The 26,492-nt window shown below is 42.1% G+C and overlaps 1 protein-coding gene across 9 annotated transcripts in view; it reads left to right on the top strand.

Moving 5' to 3' along the window:
• Window positions 1-26,492, top strand: part of FAM110B (family with sequence similarity 110 member B) — a 115,513-nt gene that overhangs the window by 74,031 nt on the left and 14,990 nt on the right. For 7 of the 9 annotated variants that reach the window (XM_076329677.1, XM_076329672.1, XM_076329674.1 and 4 more), the window contains one exon: window positions 24,637-24,703. The gene's annotated coding sequence lies outside the window, so the exon portion shown is untranslated. The other 2 variants (XM_076329678.1, XM_076329681.1) reach the window with 2 other exon arrangements.

The following is a 26,492-nucleotide window of genomic DNA, read 5'->3' as shown; positions in this document are numbered from 1 at the left end:
TTTTGCCAGAAAAGAAGTGACAAGAAGATTGGAATATCAAGAAATACAGTTAAAACAGAGTTGACTGAGCAGTAACCTCCTTTGCAGAAATATATTTAACCAAATCTGCTTTGTAGTGACTTGGTATGCTTCTTGTTTCATGATAATTTCTTAAATCCTTTTTTGGGGGCGGAGGTAGGTTTTAATCTTATTTTTTTAAGTGGTACTAAATCAACAGCTCTGGAAATCAATAGCTAGGATTAGATTGCAACACCAGCTTGGCCAAAATCTAGGCTGTTCTAGATTCTGAGCTTTTATTGAAAAAAGAAAAAAAACATTTCCAGCTCTTCTGGTCGTGAGGATTACCGTTAAACCTGTGAGCAGAATGCAGCTGAAGCAGTCATGTCCTCACGTGTCTCTGTACTACCCCGAGCCTGGATACGTTTCATCTACCATACCAGCCTTAGAGAGTGTTGACTCTGAAGCAGAACAACTACAGCCTGTGTCTGAAGGCTGCTGTATCTTCTCGTCTGAACACACGGCGAGTGTGCCTGTGTGCAGTGCTCCTCTGCAGGTCGAGGGGAAAAAAAACCCAAACCAAAACAATACGATGCTGTGTTCGTGCCAGGATTTCAAGCTTTTCCATAACTGTTAATGCTGTGCAGGTATGCTTTTATAAGGAGTAGCCAGCACTGTGAGTAGGGCATGTCGGATGCAGATACTTATATTAAATAAAACACTTAACATCAAGATTTTTAAAGAACTGAACAAACCTGCAGGAAACCATCCACGTTTTTCACAATTAAATGCACCCAGAATTGAGCCAGGTTATAAATTATGCTGCTTTTTCTTGTCCTCACTCCCCCCTTTTGATGGGAAGATACTATTTTTATCCTGGATCAATTCTCTATCCTGATTTTGCTGCACCCCTGTAACCGAAGAGATGTTTCGGAGGAGAGAGAAAGGTCTCGCTGCCATGCAGGAGGCAGGCAAGGCCGCGTTCCCCCTGGAGTATGGCTTCCTGCAGCCTTATTCAAGTGCAGAGGGTGCCTGCAGCAACCCGTCCTCCTCGCTGTGCCTCGCCTCTCAGCAGCCTGACCCTGCCCAGCCGCTTGATGTCCGCTGTCATGGTGATGTGCTGCTGGGCCGAAATGGCCTAATTTTAGGTCAGAGGGGTAACAATCAGTGCTGGGATGATACCGAAGGAAGCGGTCTCAGGCTGGGATCGGCTCCAGACCAGGTCTTGGAGTTAGGTTGGGGTGCGCACCCATGGGCCCCTACCAGAGGCGCTTTGATGCTGGGGGTGGTGCAGAAGGGAGGACTGGTGGGGACGGAGCGGGTAGGAGCCCAGCCTCGTCTCCCCTTTACAGTGGGAAGGCAGGGGAGAGGAACGGTATGGGTGAAACACAAGCACGTTTGGCTGAGTTTCCGTGCTCGGTGGCGAGAGCGAGCCTCAGCCGCTGGGACCGCAGCTGTGGTGTTTTCCAGCTTGGCTGTGCTCCCCCTTCCCCTGCAGCGTGCCATCCCAGCCGGACGCTGCGGCGCGGGGGAGCGCATGGCGACATGTGCTGCTGAGCCATCCCAGCTGTGTTTCAGCTGCCCACCGCTCCCTTCACCCTGCAAAAGTCAATAAATGTTTACATTACCTAGCAAGAACGATTTCATATCTCTGCATGCTCTGCTCCTTCTAACTCAGTAACAGCAGCAATGGCATTTTGGCATTATCTGGAGATTAAAAAAAAATAGTAATTACTGCCTATCTGTTTTTACCTACTTAAATCACTGTTGTCAGAATACGTTTTAGTTGAAGAACTTGTGTCCTACCTGAGCACCCTGTTTAGTTTTCCCAGTTCCACTTTCCTTTGCTTCTTACTTTTCAGAGGCCTGAGAGGCTTTTCTCATCTGTGGTTGCTAGAGGACCAGTATCTCAAGGTTTTCTGAGCTTGAAATAGTATTAGGGCGATGCTGGGAGCAGGTACCCTAGCCTAATTGATTTCAGAGGGGTTTGGGGGATTTTTTTTTTCTTTTGTTTTTGTGTTGTTTTTTTTCTTTCTTTAAGTGTAGTATTTGCCCACTTGGCAGTTGAGGAGACTAATGCATAAACAAAAAGCCGAGGCCTGCCTCTTGACAGGAGCAACCACCCGCTGCCGTGCTGCAGTGCAGAATATGAAAGCAGAGGCTGTTTTGTTTCTTTCCACACCCCAAATCCGAATGCCTGCTCACAGCCTCCTGCAGACCTCCCACCGCAGGCTATTTGTGGGCCAGTTTGTGAACTGCCAATATGGGCAGCTCGGCCCTGTCCTCTCCCCATCCCTTCACCTGGAAGGAATATTTGGGTGCATCACCATCGGGATGTTGGGGCTGTCCCTTCCCACAAAGGTGGGGTGCTCTTACCCACAGCCCCTGTGCCAGTGTCCTGTTTGGCACTTAAGGTTTGGTTTTATACACTAGTGCAGTACAGACTGGTTGGATTTATAGAAGAATGACCCCGGCTCCTTTTGCAAGCACGTTATTTGGATAATTTTTTTTTTTTATTATTTTTCTGCAAAGGCAGCATGCATCCTCATTGCTCCAGGGTGTTTTTGTGTCTGGTTTATCCTAGCTTCCCTGAACAACTAAGAAGTTACTGTGGTACTTTATCCACCCAGCGATGCTCCTCATCAGGAGAGAGACGGCTTGCAGGCCTGATCATTCACAATTTTTGTTCCCTGTGTCCCAAGCTTTTATTTACCTATGCATTAGCGTTTGCCATGCCTGATGAGGCTGGGTTTTGCTGTTGGTGTCAGTGACACAAGTTGCGTATTTTCTCGCAGTCTAACGAAGGAATAGACAGAGAACAGAGCTGTTGTCAGGACTGGAATTAATATACCATAGGGTGTCTACATCACCTTTGACTTGTATCATTGTTTACCATGGAAAAATTATTGGAAAGTGTCTCTTATATCCAAACTCAAGTCTTCAGTGCAAATGATTTCTCTTTCTTCCCCAGGTTCCTGCATATTGCATGCAGAGGCCCTGTTGTTCTTAGACTAGCAAATAAAAAAATAATTTCTGAGGTGCTAAAGATAACTTAACTGTAACTCTATAAAGAATTATTTTCTACTACTTCTTACATTTTAAGCAGCAATGTTGTTTAGTATTCCCAGTAGGTTGGCATCTCTTGAAGTTTCTATTTTTCTCAAATATGGCAATCTAATCTCTGATCCACAGGTCTGTTACTGATGTTTTCTCTTGTTGTTTCTCCTCAGGTTGCTGCTTCCCATTGCTTTATTAAAGAAGTCAGTCTAAGCTTATATAACTTTAATTCTGGCTGTTGGGGCTTTTTTCTTCAAAATAGGTTATATTTCATTTGTGCCGGTATTCTAGGACTTTAAGTCAAAACTGCTTCAGCAAAAGTAATCTAATGGGTAGTGTGGTAAAACAGGATTTAACTGTTGCATCTTTCTTCAAAAGAAAGCATCCTTGTCCTGCTTTGCCTCTCCATAAAACTTTAGTTTTGTCCTTTCGAAACTAAACTGATGATATGGAGGGAATTCAGATGCTGTACAAACCACATTCAAATTAGGAAGAGCTGAAAATACAAGTCTGCACAAATATTTAAAGTTCAAAAGAATCTACAGAGGTCAGGAACATAAAATGCAAAACTGTAATTAACTTTACAGAAGATAATCCCAAATAAAACTATTGCAAGTAATGGAGAGACTTCTTTAAAAGGGTAATGGCGGAAAAAACTTGGGAATAATGCCAGCGAGAGTCTGAAATATAATGGGGGGGATATTACTTTACAGCTATTGGCTGTATAAAGTTGCCCAGCTGAGCGTATTGCAGGGGGGAGTAGCTCTAAAGGCCTGATCCTGACCCCATGGAAGTTGGTGGAGGATCCCTATTGATGTTGGTTGGCATTGCAACAAGCTCTGTTCCTCTTGTGTGGACACCTCGAATGGGCAGTCAGTTGCAGATGCTTTATCCCTTGGAGGAAATCAATGCTATTGGAAGGATATTGGGAAAGAAAAGCACAAATACAAGAAATAAAGTTGAAGTACAAAAGAAATTTTCAACATAGGTGATTGTAACAAGAATCAGGGTTTAACAGAGAAAAATATAACCAAAATTTCTTTAATATTAATTTTGGAGATGTATAAACCTAGGGAATGATCTCCTACAGAAATTGGAAAGAGGCTGTAGGACTTACGGTCTCTAGTACTAGATCTAGCAATTCGTTAGCTAAGAGATGGTAGAGAACAATCTTCAGTTGGCAGGGTAATGGGCTGGAGAAGGGATCAGCTCTTTTTCCTAACGTCTGTAATTCCTAATTGCCTATTAGCCTTTTATATGTGTGAAAGTTATAAGATGACTGCCTGTTGCACTGATTCTCCTGCAAATCTCTCATCAGAGAAAAAAATTATATCTCATGAATGAACTTTGCTGTTTCTCTAAAAACCTATTAACTAAATTAGACGATATGAACTCTACTTATTATGACAGGTCTGGTTTCTGTTGTCATGATATAGAGATGGTACTGGGTTTTCATCCATCTATAATTTCATTCTCAGCTCTTTCATGTAACCTGTCTCCATTTACATAAAGTGTTTTTTTCCCCCCAAGTTGGATCTTTTCTGGTACATCTCCTTACTATCTTTTCTAAAACTGAAAATCACCCTCCGAGTAAAACATCTACTAATCTGTGGATTTATCCAAAACTCCTTAAAATGAAGTTTCTTCTCATACTGTGACCTATCCAAATTGCTTTTCTCCTTTGTGAATCATTTGCAATGCCCGATGACAAGCTCGGCTGCTTTAGTTGCTAGTGAATATTCAGTAGGTCTAGCTTCTCCGGTGATCCCTCCGTTAATCTTTGGCTACGCCTACAGCCAGTGGGCAAAAATCCTTGCAAGTCATCTTCCCTTGGATTGCCTGTGCCGCCTGTGCTCGGGGACGCCCACGGGGGAGCAACGCAGCTTTGAACCAGTAGGATAAGAATTGCAGGGCGAGCTAAAATACCTCGTATCGCTATCCATTAAGCTTTTCCCTTCTGGATTCCTGTGTAGTTGAATACTGCAGTCGTGTAGGAACCATTCTTCTGTAAAAACATGCTAGTTGCTGTGTTGTGCTGAGCATATAATGCTTATTTTTTTTATTTTTCATTTTAAAGAACTACAGGGGGAAAAACACCAAATGTTGAATCCAACAACTAGAAAGCAGTTTGAGTAGGCGTGGGTGCAGAGGAGCCGTCGGAGCTTGCCCTGCCACGCTGCTCTGGGACGGCTTCAGCCGCTGCAGGAGGCTGGGTGCTGGAGATTGCTGCCCCCCAGCCCTCTGGGGAATAGCAGAGCCCCCAAAGGAAGAGGGTCGGGGTTTTCCCCCTTTCACCTTCCACGAGGATGGGACCTGGCTACGTTTCTCACCTTCCTGCAGCAAGCAGTTACTTCCTCAAGGGGTTTTACTCTTTCGAATACGGCTGGGTTGGCTCATTTGCAGAAATGTGGGTAGGCTGCCGGTTTGACAGCCTCAGCGCCCGAAGCGCTGTATTTATCATTAGCGAGTTCCGGCTTCTGCGCCGGCACCCCCCCCCGGCGTTTGTCAGCGCTGAGCCGAGGTGCCGGCGCGGCAGCGAGCAGCCTCCAGCAGAGATAACTCTTATCGTGTGTGCTGCTGGCTCAGCTCCGCTTTTCCTCACATGATGACAATTTCTGCCTGCCGTCGGTCCCCCTGTTGTGTCCCGGTCACGCAGGCAGTGAACCCGGCTGAAGGATGCATGTTCATGCAGTGTTAGTGTTTGTGTCTTCAGCCTCCAGCGGCAAACTTTGGGAAAGTTAATTCTTCTTCCCGATCACCTCAGCCCTTTCTTGACATCTTCAGCGTTAAATATCTTCTGTGTTTCGTTCTTTAAATTGCATTGGGACTGTTGTCTCGTTCGAGATGCAGGTCAGCAGGAAAACAGCCAAGTGTGGAAAAAACACGCCATCGCCGGTCCCTGGGATCGGAGTGGCACGGGCGACCTAAATTTGAAATGCTCCGTACTCCGTGGCTGATACAGCATCCTCAGGCTGCAGCCTGTCTGCTGCAGTTGCAGACTGAGAAGGGCTTTTATTGAGGAGCAAGATCTCTGCCAGTTTAATCTACTGAAATTTGGACATCGGAAATCTGGAACAAAAGGGAGGGAACTAGAGAAAGCAAGAGAAAGAAATGCAAAAAAAGAGAAGTTGTACTTGAGAAGCTTGACCAAAGCACAAGAGCTTGCATTTTGGTCATACGCTGGGGTGTGTTTCAGCAGTTCAATTTCAGCAGTTTCACTTTCTAGAACAGGCATGAAATCACTATATTTGTGTATATGGACAATAATAATGAGTTACAAAAGCAACACATTAGCTTTTTTGGGTGGGAGGAGAAATCAAGAGCTGCCTGAAGGCAAAACATTTCTTCTTTTTTTTTTTTCTTTTTTTGAAAGAGCTCCTCTTTTATTGTGTGTTTTGCTGTTGCCCACACTGATGATGGAGAGCGTCTTTGCAGTCTGCATAAATTGATTCAACGGGTGGCCGGCTGTGCTCGGTGCTTCCTCCAGGTCACGTCTGCCACAGTTTGCCGCTGTTTTTTATGCGTGCGTGAGCACGGGCACACACATACGAGGTGTAGGAGTGCAAGTTTTAGGAGCACTTGGCAACAGCCCCCACACATGCCGATCGTGATGCCTGATCACAGAAAAATACAGAACAGAAAAAGCCGGGGAGGTTTTCTTGAGGAATAGTAAGATGCAGCTTGTAGAAGCACATCTCGTTTTGCTTTTGCTGTTAAAAGCAGATAGGTTTTGGTTTACTTCCAGGCCACAACATGCTCCTGACTTCTTTCCTGACCCCCAGTGATGGCACCAGTACCGCAGGGAAGGGATCCTGTCATTCCCTCTTGGAGAGGGGACAAACCCTGGGTCAACGGTGATGACCCAGGAATATTTTTTGCAAGGTCCGTCTAACCAATAAGAAAATTTGTTTTGTTTGTTTTGGTAGGGGTTTTGAACACAACAGAAGTGAGGGTTTGGGGTGGGGTTCCTCCCCCCACCCCCGGTTCTTTTCCTTGATTATGAGAAGTTTCTGGGTGGTTGTGCTGGTTGAACAGTCCAGAGAAAAACAGCAGCATTCCTGCAGGGGCTTGCAAGAATTTATACTGGGTTTTGCTGACACCTATTTTTATATCAGAGATGGCAAAAACATACTGACATATCTAGTCTATCTGCTTGGGAATGGAGATTTCATTTCCATATGCATCCAGTCTTGCAGTGGGTTTAGTAAGTTGGGTTACTTGTTTTAGCTCATCTGCACTTCTCCCTTCCCCTGGAGCAGATCCAGAAAAGGCCTTGAAAGAGAAGGTTTGGGGAGGGGAAGGAGATTCGATTTGCATCACAGAGGAAAAGTTGAAAAGTTTCACAAAATTTGATGGCTGCGTTGGATATCCTATAGTTTTAGTCGGTCTAGAAGTATTTTGTTCTGCTCGCTCCAGATCCTAGTAATCTGTGGGGATGCTAATCCTCTGTTAATTTTATTCTTTGGTATCTTAATCTAGGAGCTAAATAACTTCTTTAATGAATGAGTTCACTTTCTATCTCTGGCAGTATTTCTGACATTTCTCACTTATTCTTATTTTCCCCTGCCATGAGGTAAATTCTGTTTACTCTTTATAAAATGTTTTACATCACAAACAATGACATTTTACTTAGGATCTTCATCCTTCTTTGCAGGAATTGAAAAGTATGCTGGGGAGGAAAGCAGTGATTTTTCTGGAGTTCAGGGTAAAATATATAAATAAATACTATAAACACATTGTGTGTGTGTATATGTATGTGTGATGTAAAAAATGTTTGTATTTCCAATGATCTCTTTTCAAGTTTTAAGTTTTTTCTCACGCAATACTGAAATTAATGGCAACATTTGGCATCTCAATTATTCATTTTCTACTATAGCTACTGATAATGAATGAAAGAAGATAAATAAATTCAAGTGCAAAAAAAAAAGCTATTTTATAAGGATTAGTAAGATACTGTAAAAAAAGATTAAAAATTTTTAGAGAAATTTTCACTAGTATATATTTATCCTCCGGTGCATGCATGGTGTCACATGAAAAAGGTGGAGTGTGCTACATTGATGTAATTTGGCCCTTCACTGTGAAAATGTAGTACATATAGATTTATTTAGCAGTTTGGTGGGTTTTCCTGCCCAAGTTATTGTGCTTCTGTATACTTAAAGAGAAATGCACATACGTATTTAGGTCTTGCACATTTACTGACATGAATTTCTTCAGAAATACCAGTAGTTGTTCACCTTTGTGCACCGTGGAAAATAGGTATAAATTGATACTTGTTAAATTTTATTTTGATCCACTGAGAAGAAAATGAACAGGTTTACCCAAAGACCATGTCCAAAAAACCGGAATACTATGTGTTTTTGCTGAAGTCCTGTAGCAAATACAGAAATCTAAGAGAAAACAGAAGGAGGAATAAAAACCAGTAAACAGTTGTTCAATTTAAGTTTCATTTGTTCTGTCTTTTGCCTCCCATACGTTTTAAAATATGAAACTTATAAACCTGATTTTTTGATGTACCTACTTATTTGTCCCTTTTGCTTTTATCTGCATATTTTAATCCAGAACTCATAATGATATTCAGGCTTTTAAAAAAAGTTCACAAAATCAGTGATTTAGTGCATGGTTTGTCACTTTCAATTTCGTAACAGCTGTAAGATAACTAAATAAAATAATAAAATCTTTACAGCACAAGGGCAGGCAGTTTTTGTGATAACCACTTTCCATATAAGATTACAGCTAAAAAAGAGGGGAGGTGCTGAGTTTCATAATTCACTGAAGTTTGACACTTTTAAAGTTTGTATTATAACAGCACTTCATAGGCTATAGATGGGGTTGTTTCAAGTTCTGTTGTAAAACTGACTTTACAAGGCTTTAATCTTCTGTAGGCTACTAAAAATCACTCTAGGACTGAATGTGCGAAATAAAAAATTTGGTGTTTTTAATATATTTTAATGCTCAGGGCATTTCGTCATCTTAGATGTTTTTTCACCAAAATTTCATTGTTCTTGGATTTTGGAATAAATATTAAAGCTTACCTTCATGTCTGTGGGAAGAGGGGGGAAAAAACAAAGAAAGAAAAAAAAGACAACGCAGAAATACAAGGCTCACATCTGCACAGTAAAATTTAAAGTATCAACGTGAGCTTTTGGCACAGGAGAAAAGGGCATAAATATTTAGCGTGAAACATATTGTAATAATAACTAATAATTTTTTCACATGGTTAGAGCACAAACTTCCCCATGAGCTACAAAGGATAAGCTGTAAGTCCCTGAAAGTTAGCTTTTCTGGAAGACTGCCCCTCTGCACTGCCCGTCTCTCCTTGTTTGAAAAGTCTGGGGTTAAGCGGGAGAGGAAGTGGTCTGACCTGAAATTTTGAGTTTTTACATAGTTTTTGCATAGTATTGTTTGAAGGATTCACCTGCTTGGCAACATAAAATGAAAATGCCAACAGTTAGGAAGTGTGATTAACGATATGCGTCTTGATTACATATAAGCAGGAGTGGGTAACACTACAAGTTAGGCATTAGTCAGCGTGCTGCACTTCGCCGTTTAAGTGATTTTGGTGCAGGGCTGCTGTAACACCCTTCTCAGAAACTTTGTTCCCTTCACAGTGGTGATGCGAGACCAGTTAAGAGTTTGGCTCAGGAATACTGTATTAAAATTACCCTCGATCCCCATGCTGCTTCCCTTTGTAATTTACACTAGTTTTGTTCACTGCTAGAGTAGTCGTTTCCGGCTCGGTTTTCTAGTCTGAAAAGAGCGGGATGCCACATGCAAGGGTGACAGCCAGCCCACCCATGACCTGCCAGCAGGGCTTTCAATGGCCTCCTCTGGGGGAAGGAAATAAGGTTAAGAGCAATGAATATAAGGGCAGGAGGAACCCTGGAGCAAAGACCTAGAAATTTCTCTGCACCATACTCCTTGCCCTGGAGTTTCTGTGGGCTTGAAGTCACGTTAATTTCCTTAGCGAGGTATAATAAGCTTTCAGAGGGATAGGGGTTGGTGACAGTAGCACACTATCCTTCTTTACCAGGTCGGGGTTTCCTGAGCATCTCTGACTTTGCTGTTCCTGGCCATTTCCATGCACAGGGCACATTGCCTGGCATGTGGTTGCTGTTGGGCGAAGAAGACAGAACTGGGGAAGCCGTTGTCTCTGCCCACCACATAAATCACACCGTGCGGACCCGAGGGAGCCCCAGCAGTCAGGAAAACTGTGGCACACAACGTACGTTTTGGACAATGGCACACCGTTATTTTGAGTTTGTATGTAACTCAGCCGCTGGGAGGGACAGCACAGTGCGCTGTGCTATGCTTATTTGGGCCAGCAGAGATAACGGGGCTTACGTTGCACAGGTGCACAAGAGACTTGCCAGGAGAAGAAGGGGAAAGTGGTGTAGGATAAAAGCAACTCGTAAGGATAGCGCGTGCTGTCACCTTGGTCCCTGGTGAGGTGGCCAACTGCTGCCAGCTCCTCCTGTCCAGCTCCTACACGGCCCTAAGCATGGTTTAAGGTGCACTAACTGTTTGTCTAACGTTGTTCTGTGTAGGCAATCGCAGAAACTTGTGTAAGGATTCAAATGGGGGAGGGGGGATGATTCTTCAGATTTTTAGGTATTTCCTACATTCTGGATATTTAAGAAGCTGTGGTCTACAGCCTTTTTCACAGTTAGGCAAGAAAATCCCTTTTTTTCCATTAGACACTTGTTTTGGGGAGGGAGGGATTTGCCTCTGAAACTTAGTTCCCTTCAGATATCCTCCCTGGAAAAAAAACAAGGCTTTTTATTAGTATTATTTTTACTATAGCGAGATCTACACTTGAACACTTTTGCATGCTGTATTGTTTACTCATGTTGTCTAACTTGAGCTTAAAACTGCCGGGCAGCCAGGGACTTGTTTCCCTAGCTCTTGACAATGAGGAATTACTGGAGAGGAAGAGAAGTTCCCCCCAAGAAGCAGGGCAGGGACAGGAGCTCCAGGTGGGCTCTTCTAGAGAAAGGGAATTAAGGTATCTTAAGTTTGGTGGTATGTATACTCTATTGGCCTCAATTTACATGCTTTGAATCCATGTGGTACTGAAGTCATGCTTTATCAGGCAGGACAGTTGTTCAAGTGCCCAATATTGGGAGCGTGCATGATAGCAAAATCCTTTCGTAATGACGATACCTGGTTGGAGTATATCTGGTTGCGTGTTAGAAGCGTTAGACGTAGGAGGTTTTGTTTTAGGAAGTGTAATAATGTGCCTTCAGGTAGTTGTGCAGCTTTGGTGTGAGGAAGACTGTGGAGGATGGTTTCACAGGTGTAATATGAAAAAATGCGTGCTCGTTTTAACCTTCTGTGCCTTCTGTAGTTTCATTTCCAAGTACAGAAGCTGTACTTTATGCTGTTTCTATTCCTAGTGACGGTTTAGTTAAGGGGCAGAAACACAGACAAGTTTGAACACAGAGCAGTTGTTTGCTTTGTTTTTAATGTGCATTGGTATCAGCAGTGCGTGGTGAATTGGCAGCACAGCAAGTCCTGTGATAAGAGTGAACATCTGAGCAGTAGACCCTCCCCGTGCTCCAACTTGAAATCTTCTGCATATCTCCTGCTCTGAATGGGATTGAACAAACTGGGGGGTATGTTATTACGTATAGCGAGAAAACATCTGAGTGATTTTTCTTCTTGAGAGGTGCTGTTCAGATTTGAATGAGGAGGAGGGGAACCCAAAACTTCTCTGTGACAACATCGTGCTGCTGAGTGCCTGCTTGTGGGTACCGTCTCTGCTTGCATTGTGGAGGTCACCAAATAAAGCCAGGTTTAGGCACATACATTTTTAATGACATAACCCTTTGGGGGTGGCTTTGTGTACTTGCCTACTACCAGATCAGAAAATAGGAGTAGTCTTACTAAGCCTTTTGCCACATGTTTGTTGAGTTTGTAGAAGCACAGCAGCGAGGGTTGCTTTTGCATTGTGTAGAAAGTGAGTTCTTCCTTGGAGATCTGCTTATTTTTACTTTTGAGTGTGTGTGTGGATTTAACTAAAGAACGTGTTCACACAGTTGTGCTATTTAATGTGGGGTGACTCAGTGTGTATTCACTACCGTCATCCCACGGTGACTGTGACAGAACATTTTATTGTCTGAAGACAATGCTAATAATGCTAGCATTAAAATGGCAGTGTAATTTCACAAGACGATATTCTGTTCCCAGAACTGTGAAGTGACTAAGAGATTTGCCATTGTCAGGCAGGGGAACAGGAGCTGACCTGCAGCGCAAGCAGCACCTTCTGCTTCAGCTGGGCTGGGTTGGGCTGTCCTGCCTCTCTCCGTTCCCGCTTTCCGGGAACTGCACCAGGGTTCGTCGCAGCAGCCAGCGCCTTTGCAAAGCAAGCGCTCCAGCGTTCAGCTGTGCTGAGAGCTGCCCTAACACAGCCCCCTCCTGGGGCGATCCTACCCGAAGCTGCTTTCATCTAACAGGTGAGCCATCCACCAGCATCGCACACCTGCCGCCCCATCCAGGAAAGCCGAAACGTCTAGGAGGGCACACACCACTTCTGACCACCCCTTACCTATTGCTGCTGTGGTGCTTGGCCCCACCAGGTATGCAGTTTGCTGAAAGAGAACTCACTAGTTAGGTTCACTGCTTTGCAATTAATACATCGTGGATGCTATAGCGTTCCCATAACTTATAAAACAGCGATTCAAAGTGAAGCATTTTACATTAGTCATGCTTTTCTTTACCGTGAGCTTTGGTGGAGGGATTGTAGGATAAAAGCAACGTGGCTGTGGTGACTAGTGGAGGGCAGCTGTGCCATCTTTGTAACTGAGGTATAGCTTATAAATGCAAATAAGTTGTCAGTACGAAATTAATAAACATTACATAATATGTTATTAATCCTTAGCATCACCTCTTGTTGTGTAAACATAATAATAACTCCCTTATCAAAAGGGTTGGTAATAATGCTTGGAACCTGAAAACAAAGATGCAGTGGCAGGAGTCGTATACATTTATTCTTTCATAGGAAATATTAAAGGTAAAACAGTTCCACCCTCATAAGTACTCCTTTTCAGTGGGTTCCTGGTATACTGTTGTAATAATCGCATTGAATAATGACAGCATAGACAACATGATGAGAAGATGAACTGAAGAAGAGGTTGTTGGCAGTGCAGAGACACTGGTTGGAAACCTCACCAACCTTAAACCACATTCGTAATACCATGGCTTACATGCAGGGTGGACAACATCTGCAGCATAAAGCCATTTGGAGGTTCATTGGTGAGCACATTGATATTACCATTGCAAGGTTTGCTTCATGTGCATTAGTAATTAGCAGATAAGATAGCCGTGAATCCAGACCCTGAGATCTTGCACTGAACACTGAGCAGGACTTTTTCTTTAATGACTCCCTTCTCCCAGCAGTGTCTCCCAGGAGCCACGTGACAAAGTACAAGAGGGCTGCGCTTTGATTTCAGTAGCTTCATTATTAAGTTGTGCTCATCTCTAAGATGGATGTTTTTTAAAATGTAGTTTGTATTTGATTGGGATACTGAAGAAAAAGAGCTGACTTAAGGAAAATGATATGGGGGAAGAGAGTTTCATGTTTTACAATCTTGAGATTCCAAGCATCCTTGCTGTGAAAAATGGGAATTTATTTAATTAGCCAGTTTCTGTGTGGGTTTGCTGAGTTGCTTTAGTTTTTGTTCTCTGTCAGTTTCTAATAATGCTATTACTTATTTCCACTAAACAGAAAAAATGAGTTTGGTGATCTCTGTTGCTCGATGTCTGCTAGGAATACTGCCTCAGAGTTGTATCACTACAAATATTTGGATGTTCCTGCCTGTACTGTGGGCAGAAACATTGGGGAGAGCCAAACAGTTAGCTTAAATCAAGATTGCTTGCATATCTTCTATTTTCTTTTGACAAAATCATTGCACAGTTCTGCCTAAACGTGATCTTCTATGAGCTGCAAGGAGCACATCACGTCATTATTATCAAACTGACTAGTTCAGCCGATGTGATACGTACCACAGAACTTTGCGTGGGACCCTCGGTTATTTCCCCACCTAGTACGTGTTTTGTGGCACCAGAAAATGTCCTCTGATTAGACAGTTTCTAAATAGCCATATTTGTTATACCCACCACGTAGTTTTGTCTCAATGTATCCTGCATGTCCCTGCATATCTGTATCACCAGTACAGTATATTTGGGGCTCCTGTAGCGTAATGAATATTGCAGCATGCCAGCCAGGCTTGCACAGAATGGCACAGCCCATCAGCCCCCTGTTTAGCCTCTACTGACAGTTAAACACTGGCATCAGCAGCTTCTTGTCCTCAGCCCTTTCCTGAACTGATTCCTAAATGCTGTACACAAAGAAGTCCTGCACAGCACTGCCTGTTAACTAACTGCCTTGCTGAATATGTTACAGGTGCTCGCTGCTAAAAAGGAGAGATCATGCTTTTTTTTTTTTCTAAGTAGTCTTTTGTCTGCCTCCTCGTGTTTTCTTGATTTCCTCAAGTCATCCTGTTTTGTGTGCTGTTGACAACTAAATCACTGAGAGATGCAAAAAGGAGAAGAGCAGAGGAAATGCCCAGTGCATACTGAGAAGCAAATATCTTAGTCTTTCAAGAATAGAAAAAAGGAGTGACAGAAAGAAATGGATATATATGGTGATGAATTTTAACATGTACGTTGTAATATTTATTACTGTGTCTCCCACATTTGGATCACTTGCTGCTGAGGATGGGGTGAGGCAAAGAGACACCGATTTTTGGTACCACTGAAACAAAGGTAGCAAGATGAGATCAGAGAATCATGTAGATGGGAGGGAGCCTCCGGAGGTCACCTGGTCCATCCTGCTGCCCAAATCGGGTCCTGTTGGATGGGGTTGCTCAGGGCCATGCACAGGACGTGATTTGTCATCAGATACTCGACATTTTGAGTATCTCCAGGGATGGAGGTCCAGCAGGCCCTCTGGGATTCTGTTGCAGTGTTTCACCTCCCTGACAATAAAAAGACTTTTTTCCCTGTATAGAGCTGGAATTTCCCATGTGGCAGCTCTGGCTGATGCCTCCCCTCCCTCCCCTCCCTCTCTGCGCACCTTTGAGGAGAGTCTGTGTCCCCTCCCGTCAGGCAGTTGCAGACAGTGGGTAGTAGCCCTCTCTTTTCAGGGCTGAGCAAACGTAGTGCTCTCACCCCCTCCTTCTATGCTCCAGGCCCGCAACTCGCTCTGGTGGGTCGACATGGGTCTGGCACTGGGCAGCCAGCGCTGCTCCAGGCAGCGTGTCTACGGGACGAACTCCCTTTTTCCTGTGCTGCATCCTAGATGTACTCTAGAGACTGGTTCCTTTTTTCATATCAACTGGTCTTAAGCTCTCCCTTTTTTCTAACTTTTTGTGCAACATCTCCAAAAAAACAACATTTTCAGATAGTTGCATATAGTATGATGTCACACCAAATTCTATGTATGGTAATAGAACAGAAAAAAGCAATTGTTATTCCTTAGCTCAGTTATTTTTCTCTCTCTTAATGTCCATTCTTACAACTATCCCCATCCAGCAAGTCTTGATCCTGACTTTTTTTTCTTGAAGAACTTAAAACATGTTGTCTAATATAAAATTAAATATTCTGCAGTCAAATGCAAAGATCCAACCCAAAAAGTTGGATGCTACTCCAGATCCAGGATCCGGGTGTAAATCGTATTCTGTTAGTGACTGAAGTGGAAAAATGGTGCTTAAACGGTGTCTTCTGCTGCTTCCCTATTTTTTTTTTTTAGATTAGGTTGCCCCTGGTATCTCAAGAGCCTTTATACAGATACTGTATACACTCATAGCGAATCCAAACACAGTTTAGCAGGGCAGAGCACAGTTGGAGACTGGCTCAGTGCCCAGAGTCTGCTTTTAACCTCTGCAAAGGCCCTTTTCTTTCTCAGCAGTGCTGAATGTGGTGTAGATTGCCAACATTTTCTAGCCAGGAGAGAAAAAAAGAAAATTTCAAGATAGAATTTCTGAATTTCAGTGAATCACATGTTACAAGTACTGGCCTGAAAGAAGGCGTCAGTTTGTAAAGATCCTAGGAAACAGGATCAGGCCTATTGTAAACATCAAGGTTCATGAGCTGAGAGCTACAGCACCTGATGAATTCTCATGTAATTTTTTAAGATATCCATTATCTCCCATCTGAAAATTCATATGCAGTTATTCTGTGTATATATTCTAAAAGTATTACGGTTTTCAGAGTATGTAATATAAAGCAGTAGGTTTCAACTTTTTTTGATGTGCTGACCATTAAATGACATCTAATGTATGTATGAATTCTATATGGCTAATTTAGACTTTGGATAATATGTTTTCTTCTTACAGGTATTTTTGACAATTCCTCTGGAATAATCCTCAGACTCATCAAGGAACTATTGACTGTAGGTTAAAACAAATAGTCTGTCAAGAGATTGACAATTTGATTTTACATTGTTATTTCTCACTGACTGAAGAAACTGGATCTGACTCTCCCTCCCTAAAATAGAGTAATACCAACACACTATTGATCCATTCTTGAAGAGCTGTTGCTCATAGCATGATGCTCCTTTTGGAACTTGACATAATGCGCATCCCTTTACAAGGTACATGAATAAAACATTAGAAAGGTAGAGTTTGTGACCTAGTTAGGAGTTATGTGCATGATCTCTTCTCCTTGGTTGAACTGAGTGTCCTGGTTTCGGCTGGGATAGAGTTAATTTTCTTCATAGTAGTTAGTATGGGGCTATGTTTTGGATTTGTGCTGAAAACAGTGTTGATAATACAGGGATGTTCTCGTTATTGCTGAGCAGCGCTTAGACAGAGTCAAGGCCTTTTCTGCTTCTCACCCCACCCCACCAGCGAGGAGGCTGGGGGTGCACAAGAAGTTGGGAGGGGACACAGCCGGGACAGCTGACCCCAACCGACCAAAGGGATATTCTATACCATAGGACATCATGCTCAGCGATAAAAGCTGGGGGAAGAAGAAGGAAGGGGGGGACATTTAGGAGTGATGACGTTTGTCTTCCGAAGTAACTGTTAAACATGATGGAGCCCTGCTCTCCTGGAGATGGCTGAACACCTGCCTGCCGATGGGAAGCAGTGAATGAATTCCTTGTTTTGCTTTGCTTGCGTGTGCAGCTTTTGCTTTAGCTATTAAACTGTCTTTATCTCAACCCACGAGTTTTCTCACTTTTACTCTTCCGATTCTCTCCCCCATCCCAGCGGGGGGGGAGTGAGTGAGCAGCTGTGTGGTGCTTAGTTGCCAGCTGGGGTTAAACCACGACACTGAGGAAACAAAAAGTAGAGTGAGGGATATCTTTACATATGACAAACCTTGTCTTAATTTTTGGTTTGGTTTCTTTTAATGAAAGGGGCATTTATGAGCGTGTGCTCTTTTGATTTTGGACTGAACATAAAACAGCTAGACATCAGAAAACTTAATATGCACAGTGAAATTTAATTAGGTAACTGCATAAAAATCAAAGGGGTTTTTTTGTAGAGAGGAAGCAAGAATACCCCCTGCTCTATGTGCTAGGGCACATATGTAGCTGAGTCCTATTTTCATCTCCTCTTCACCAAGAGGTGTTAGTAACAGATATGTATGATCTGCTGCCAAGGGTGATGGACTAGGGATATTAGGAGGAATGGACTGTATTCCTTACATCTTGCATGGTGCCTTCTTCATGCAGCAAAGGTGCACGCGGTCCAATTTTTCAAAAGGTAGCCTTTAGCTTTGTATGTTCCAGTTTGAATTGCTATACTTGGTTTTCAGAGATACCAAGCACCTACTTCTTCATGATCACGGTTTGACTTGTGGATGCTAAGTACCTCTTGAAAGGATATACCAAGTCTCTGAATTTAGGCTTAATTAACCATTTCCATGAAAAATATGGGCCTAACATTTTCAGTACCTGAATTCATCTTTTTGTAAAAATTTTGCAAAAATGTATCTTTTTCTAAAAATATTTTAATGTCTATATTACATACAGTAACTGTTGGGAAAGGTAATATGCTTCTAGGTGTGCTCCAATTACACTGCTCCAACTACAGTTATTTGTTTCAAAAATTGGTTTACTTTTGTGGTAGATTAAGCAAAATTGAGTACAGTTAGATGTGCTGAAACATCTGTTCAATATTAACTCTCAGAATGAGAGGCTACCTGCAATTTTTTGTTAATCATAATTATTGCAAGACCTTTTTCTTTTTAAAAAAAAACAACTATGCAAGTGGAGAACTGGAGGATTCCATCGTAGAAAACACCAGGTACGCTTTTTGAGTGAGATAAGAAAGTGGCACATCCAGATGTGAGTATTTCACGTAAACTGTCAAACCTTTTAAGTCACCTTTTGCTGGCAGTACTAAAGCCAGCAAAGTTTCCCCATGATTCATGCAGGCAGAGGTTAGTGAGGACTTGAATTCCATTCTCTTAAAAATTTCCATTTAGCCTTTGTGGCTCTGTAACTGTCTTAGGTTGGGTTTTTTTTTTGTTTCCCTCTATTATGGTAATTTTTGCAAAAAAAGCAGTGAGATGAATATTTTTACAAAGATGGTTGGGAGGTGTTTAACACAATTTCCAATTTTTGTTTTCAGTCACGGGAAACATGTTGTAAGTAAGCTGTTATATGTCATGCAACTTGTGGTTCCAACCACCTGCTGTATTACGTGCACTGTGTGCTCCTCAGCGGAGCACGGGCTGCGGCTTTGAGCTCCCTCTCCGTTCATTTACAGGTTGGCCAGCTTGGACACACAGCATTCCTCTCTGTGTGTCTGCACGTGTCAGCGTGTGGCATCCTGATTAAAATTTGTTGTCGTCCAGGTAGTTCAAATAAAGTTGCGTGTGTGGTTTTCACTTTTCCTGTTGTAGTATTTCTGTGGTTTTACTGTTCGGGGTCAAGACTTCACTGAACCTGGATGAAGGCAAAAAGCAGAACAGCTATGGAAAGTATATTTAGGTATAAATATTTTAGCTTTTCATAAAGAAGGCAGACTGCAAACAGTAAGATGCTTTTAGTTGGTATGATGTTCTCTAAGAAAATACTTGAAACTTGTTTTATAATCATTTCATTCCGTTTTTCTTTCGGTTCAGTTTTCATTAGCAAGGGGAAACACTCCTTTTATTTGCTTTAATTATTATTCTTTAAGATTCAGATCTCTGAGTCTAAACTGAGATAAGTTTTGGCCATTCTGTGGTTGTGGATATCTAAGAAAAAGCCAGGTTCTGGCTCAGGAAACAAACTGCCTGGTTTCCAGCAAGTAAAAATGGGAAGAATTGGGTACAATCCCTGAATCCTCACCATGTGCCTGTATGCTTACCCCAGGCATGGGGCTCGCCATGCTCTTCAGTTAAGAGCTGCTGAAGAAGATACATCCTTGGCAATGCCTTTGAGAATCGGTTATGAGCTACATCCCTCTGCTGATAGTATCCAGGGCCACATGTCTCTTTCATTCTTCAGGTGCATCTCAAATAAGTGATCCAGGTGTTAGGCTGGCCTCTTTCTCCCTTTTAAAATCCTCACCAGGGTCTTGCTTGCATGGTAGACAAGTTGGCCATTCCTTCCTTTGAGATTTTGAAATTTCCGATATGCAGTATCAGTCACAATACGCAGTGATCTGGGCCCCACAGTGTTTTTGCTCGTAGCATAGTGCTTTTTATTGTAAGGATGCTGAACTGACAAGCAGCCAACTAAAGGGACCACTGGTGGGACAAAGTGGAGTTTTCTGGCCCCACTGATTGGAAGTGTACATGACCTCAGAAGGATCAGGTACCTTTAGAGATAAGGCTGACCCACAGAAAGAAGTAGGGATGCTAGCCAGGAAGAGAAGAAAATCCTTATATTCTTATGTTACTCTTGCATTTCAATGAGTCTTAGTCCTAAAGGTCTCAACCCCATTATGAAGATATATGTTATTTAATGACTCTTCTAAACATGGTGTGTTAATAGAACGTCCTGGCACTAGAGATGGAAGGAGAGCTTCGGTCCTGCCAGCACCCAGCCTGGGTGTGGATTTCCTCGAGTCAGTCAGTCTTGAAAAGGAACATCACTCCTTCCTGAACAGTTTGCATACCCTTTTGCTTACTAAATGATTAAAAAAAAAATCTGAAAATGGTAGAAATGTTCAGAATTTTTTTAGCTACAAAATTAATTTTGAGATCCCCAGGTCTCCTTATAGTGGTTGTTAATGTTTTTTGCTTGACCTTGATTTCACCAGCAGATGAGAGAGACTGGTGAAATTAGGATAACAAGCAATTGCGGTATGCCAGCTGCCCGGCCATTGTGAGTGTTTCTTTCTAGGTATTCCAAAAGGATTTTTTTGAGAGAAATTTGAATGAGGCTGCGGGATTTTATAGAGAAAAAAACTATAGAGAAACATCCGTTCAGAGGAGAATGTGATATTTCACTCCCTTATAATTGGTTGATTTGAAAAATATTGAAGAAATAAATATTTTTTACAATCTGACTCTAGTCCAGAGTTTCTTATGTTGGTTTGTGTTCTTCCTGTCTAGGTGTTAGGCATTTTCTGCCCTTACAAAGGAGGTTAAATCTTCCAGCTAAAGTTCAGGAGGTAAACTGGCTTGTGTACGTGGCTCAGTTTCATGGATTTCTGTGATTTTGAGAAGCCCGACATCAGCTTTCCTTGTGCTGTTTTAGATCTGAGATGTTTTAAAGGTTTTTTTTTTAATTTCTCTTTCTTTTTTTCTCTCTCTTTTTTTTTATTTTATTTTGTTTCTTAAAAGAGAATTGGAAAGATAAGAACCGTTGCTTTAATGATTTGCACTGAGGCCAGAATTCAACTACATCCCATGCACCTGTCTAGTAAGTGCCAGTGACCGATCAGTTCTTTGCACAGATCTCAGCTATCGTGCCTTTGGTGCTATATCAGTATATCTATTATTGATTTTTAAGAGAAGTACTGTGGGACCACTTATTGTTCCTAAAACAAACTATTGTGGAGACCAGTCTTTCCTGTTGAGGTGATACGAATCTGCTAGCACTGGCCTTGTTAAGTTACTTAGAGGGAAAAAAAAAAATCTAAGAAAGGGTGGCAATGAGAAATAAACGGAGTGGTAACTGTGCACAGCTGACAGTGCGCACTGTGGCAGCCATGTTGTTGAGGGTGCCCCGCCGTACCCTGCCTGCAGGGAGCCGGGCTGTGCATCACCAGAAAGAAGCGCTGAGCTCTCAATAGTCGTACATGCTAGCAAACGTTTTCAAACTCTACTGTGCGTCCAGTGTAAAACTGTATGGCAATACGCCTAGCTGTATTTTCATCTGAATCGTACATCTGCAAAAGAAATGAAATCCTGGACCTCCAGGTCCAGGAGGAAACCCAAGGAAGAATTAAAAAGCCAAAGAATCAACTATATGTTCTGTTGCCTTCTTGGAGGCCAGGCATTTGGTAGTGGTTTAGTCACAAGACGTGAGCTCTTCCAAGCCAAGGCTGGCCACATATTGTACTGCAAATTCCCCAGAAGGTGTGGGACAAGCACATTTGTTTCTTTATCGCGTTCCTTCTGCCTTGTGGAGAAGATAAGTGCACGTTATTTGGTGGTGGCCTTTCTGGGTTGCTCTGCATTGGGGCTGAGCTGGACAGGTAGATAGGTGGGTGAACCGAAAGTTTGTGTCAGAGATCTGGCATAGTGCATGCAGAAGGGATGAGGTTTTCTAAAGACATTAGAATTATACCTGTGTGAGCAATTAGAACTTGAGAAATACTCATATGACACCTCTTACACTAAACCAGTGTAATTAATTGGGAAAGGAGGATTTGGTGACTTTGGCTGTCTCAACAAGTCCTTGCTCATGTTTTCTACTGAGATTTACGCAATATTCTACATTTTCTCTACTTTTTCTTGCAGTTGCATGTTTATGTTTAAAAATATTCACTGTAGTGTACCTGGTCCCTCTCAACTGTGTTAAGGGCGTTGTGTTGATTAAGAAGTTTGTCTGAAATGCGTCACTGAAGGGCACTATGTTGGACTGATAAAGTACTAGTGGAGATCTGTTAGCAGAACAGTTCATCCACTTAAAACAGTGCAATTAATGTATGGTTCTGCCTTGGGCTGTTCATTCTGCACCTACAAAATCCAGTGCTGCCTGCCTGAGGATTTGCTCTCCTGCTGGTGGAGGCATCCAAGCCCTCACAGGTGGTTATCTGCAGTGGTGCTTCATGGTTGGTCCCATCTATGCATAAGATTCGTAGACTGGACAATATTGTGCTGTCATGTTGAAGAACTTACATAGTACTTGGTTTGATTCCATATTACTCTATCAGCCTTATCCGTTAACAGTTTTGTCACTGCATGCTCCTTTTGCGGATGCTAAATGGACTTGGTGTTTTGTTTCGTAGCATGAATGTTGAAACCAGTCATGTGCTTAAGAGCTCCGCAGAACATTAATCTGCTTGGGTTTTGTTTGTGTATCTTCCTTGGTCATTGCTCTCCTGGGTCCACATCCAAGCTCAGTGAAGCCTATGTGGTGTGTCCCTTCCTAGTGATTTCATAGTTTAATGCATACCATCTCAAGAAACTCTTGAGACCTGGAGCAGTGTGTTTATTGTGGAACCAGAGGATTATGGCAACCCATTGTACGAGAGCTACTCCAGTATTAATACTTGCACTTTTTATTACCATGACCTCTTTCTAGCACCTAGAAGATGCAATAGGCTACACATTTTTTTAAATAGTATACACTGCTGTTCACTAAACAAGAACGTATTCCACTATATAGTTCACACTGACAGTCACATCGTAAATGTGTTGATCCCTGTTGCTGTTTGAATAACGATCTAAAATAAGCGTTATATATTTTGAGTTAATGATAGAAACTTTTCTAGTCTTGCCAAAATTTTGAAGGGTTTTTTTTTTTGTGTATAGCTACTACCTCATGAATAGTTTTCAAGTCCGTTTGAATTACTAGTATTGGAGTAAACCTTACATATGTGAGGTTTTATGTATATATACTTGTATCAATAAAAAAATAAAGGTGTATACATGTTGATATGGTAAGAAGGAAACTTTCTGGTACATGCCCTTACATGGTGTCTGTGTTTTGGAGCTATCTTAAAAAAACATTGTGCTGGAGAGTCTTCCTCAGCTTGGCATTTCTACCCTTCAGCTGGGTGTCACCAGCCTCATGCAGGGTTAGGAAAATTACTTCTTCTCTTACTGCATCAGTGCCCTCCTGCACATAAAAATGTGCAGAGGAAGGCTGCGTCCTGCGGCAGAGCCATTTTCCTCCCAAATGAATACACTGATTTATTTTTTCCTTAACTATTATGTATACAAATACTTAATTACAGGAATAAAATCTCAAAAATTTTAAATTATGTGCTTTTCTGTCAGCTTATTGTATTGTGAAGATATTTACAAATATTTTTAGCAGGTGACACAAAATACAAAGGTTTGGATTTTTTTCTGCATGGATTTTAATAACTGATTTAAATCCCCAAAAAGTACCTAATAATTTTGGAGAGAAAAAGGAGAAGATATTGCATATGAAATGAAACATGTATCGATTGGCTAGACAGGGGTAGTGTTTTGTAAACACCCTACTGCCATAGTTTAAAAAAGCATTGTCTAAACTAAGTGCTTTAGAAAAGGGGAAGAAGCTAATAAATAAAATAGCAAAATTCATGCTTTTTTAGTAATTTTGTGCCACCAGTTGAACATTATAGTTCTTCCATGAATAATCACTTCAAACAGGTGTTGAAAAGCAAGTAACTAATTCCTAATAGATGTATAAAAATTTAGTAGTAGTTTTTTGTCGTGGTTGTTGTTAGTTTGGAAAATATCCTGTCAGCTCCCTCTAGTTCCCAGCAGGGAGGTGCGGGGGCGTTTTAAGCACACAAATTTTTTGCTCTTTGACCTTAACTCTGAATATGGGAGGTCACTTAAAAACAGGTCATCACTGTAGATTCCATATTTTCGTGTCAAAATCAACTAGCAGCTGCCCTGAAGTAACACTAACACTTACGTATTGATATTTCTCCTCAGTTACTTGCAAAGTAGCTAACACTGATTCCACGCCCTGCTAAAGCTGTATCATGGAAATGGGGGGGGGGGGGTGTTACAGTATTTTCTCTCTTCTTCATCTGGAAATAGCCAAAACCAAAACAAAAGGGATTGTTTATCTATAACAAGAACTTAAAATGAACAATTTTGTGTTGTCCTTCATCAGTGAATTAAAAATCTCAGTTTGAAATTTAGCCCTCTTTGCATTTATACATTGATCCACAGCATGGCTGCATCTCGTCTCGCACCTCAGATACTGCAGCATATGTGAGCTTGCGTTCTGAGGCTTCCCAAATGACTTTTTAATTAGTTGTTATTATTACACAGCTCGTAGCTTTTCCAGTGCACAGCCATGTTGATTTCATCACTTATTTCGTCTTTCATGTGAAATAGTCCTGGTTGCTCCTGTGGCTGCCTTGCGTTTCCTTCCCTCCCTTCTCAAGGCGTGGACCAGCCTTGACGTCTGGTTTCCACGATCTCCAACATCACAGCAGCACTAACATGTATGCGCCTGCTGTATTACTGCTCTGTTGGGTTTTTTTAAATGCCTTTTTTCATATTTTGTTTTCTTCTTTTTTTCAGAATCCCCTGGAGCATTACATTCCCCCGTTCAGAGCGTGGACAGAAGTTTGGCATTGCGCTTTTACAGGTACCTTTTTGAATTAAAAGGCACATTTTTTCCCGGGGTTTGATCAAAGGAGGGCAATTCCAGAAGGACCTTACCATGTCCTCTTCTGCTGTCCTAGGAGGTATGTTCTGGTAATGAATTTCTCTTCCTTGACCTTTACTAATCGATAGGGTTGGAAGGTTCATTAGCTGCAAATATATACTTCAGTACTGTTTAACAAAGATTGAGGCTTGCTTTTGCTCGCCTCAGTCATGCAGCAATGTATGTGTCAAAGTGGCAGAATCCTTTCTGGAAATAGTCCGGTAGTTCCAGGCTTTTTCCCATCCTTTTTTCCCAACCTTTGGTTACAGACTTTCCATTCAGTAGATTGGGCAGGAGGGGACAGGAGCTGTACATGTGGCACTTCGTACCAATGGCTATACAATTCTTGGAAGACTAGTAGGGCACTTCTGGTATTTCACTGTAGTAAAGAAAAAATCAGTAATCAATGTCTGATGCATCATGTATCAAATCAGCAACGCGCTTCACTAATATTTAGTTTTAATTCTGCTCAGTAGAAGGTGTTTCATGTTCATCTGTTTCCAATCACCATATTTGGCTCCAGAATGTAAATTTGCATCGTGTGGGGTCTTAAATTAACAATTCTTGGTGCTGTTCTATTTCAAGACAAAAATGTTAAGTCTGAGAGTACGCATGGCTAATTTATGGGTAAAAATCTGTTCCCAGAATGTAGAAATCATCTCAGAAGCCATTTCTGTCAACTGAGGAAATTGGGAGCTTGAAATTCCAGATACACTGTAGTATGAAATTAAAGGCAGTAGAACTATCTTGGCTGTGCCAAGGACTGACACCAGGAACATTCAAAGCCTTGTAAGTGGTCTGTGTTAGTTTTTGTGGTCACAGGTTAACCTACACTAATTTCACAGTCACATTTCGTATTTTTACCTTTCTGATGTCATGCCCTATGGGATTTATTTCTGCCTTCTTAAAAAGGGAATGCAATGTTTGGTGTTCGTACAGATGCTCCAGGAGGTCTGTAGTTTTGCTGGAGATACATTGCTTGCTTTGCAAACAGAAAAGATTGGGTCCGTGATTTATGATGAAAGCAGCATTCGGTCCTGGCTGCGGTGCCACAGCCAGCCTTCTCTTGTTATTAGCTTTTAGAGAATGTCTTGAAACCAGTCCAGATCAGTGATGGGCTGGTGCTAGTGAGTGAGGGACATCTTCTTCGCTGGAGGGACTCGGTTCCCCAGTGGTGATGGGGACGGTGTGCTGGCAGGGCGGCTGGCCGGGAGAGGTTACCTTTACGCAGCAGGCACAGGCAGATGAAAAAACGGACACCACGTGTCCTCACTTGAGGCTCGAGACCTTGTTTGCTTCATCTCATGATTTGTCTGGCTTAGGCGGCTTGGCCCTGTGATGTTCAGGTTCAGTTTCCCTAGATCTGCCTACTTTAAAAGTTTGCTGATAATCATCTCTAAAGAAGTAACAATTTATTGGGGTAAAGCAGTAGCTACAAGCTTGGGATACTTGTATCCAGTTTCTGAGTTTGGAAGAAATTTCCTTTTTTCCTTTGGGCAATCATACTCAAGCCTGTATTTAATTCCCTCTTTGGAGATTTTGCTTTGTTTACAGGAGAGGGAGGACCTATTAATGCAGCTGTGTATCACAGGTCTGAGAGGAGAACAGATACATAGCAATGGTGAGGTAGTCTGATACTATAAGGGGGGACAGGAATAGGGAAATAATTTAAGCAATCTTTCTAAGCAATAGTCTAAGGCATTTGTGCAGACAGTGTCAAGAGCATCCC

The sequence above is a fragment of the Aptenodytes patagonicus genome, chromosome 2 (genome assembly GCF_965638725.1).
Source record: "Aptenodytes patagonicus chromosome 2, bAptPat1.pri.cur, whole genome shotgun sequence".
Lineage (NCBI taxonomy): Eukaryota > Metazoa > Chordata > Aves > Sphenisciformes > Spheniscidae > Aptenodytes > Aptenodytes patagonicus.
The sequence above is the reverse complement of the archived record's forward strand: the minus strand, read 5'-3'. Positions and strand labels throughout refer to the sequence as shown.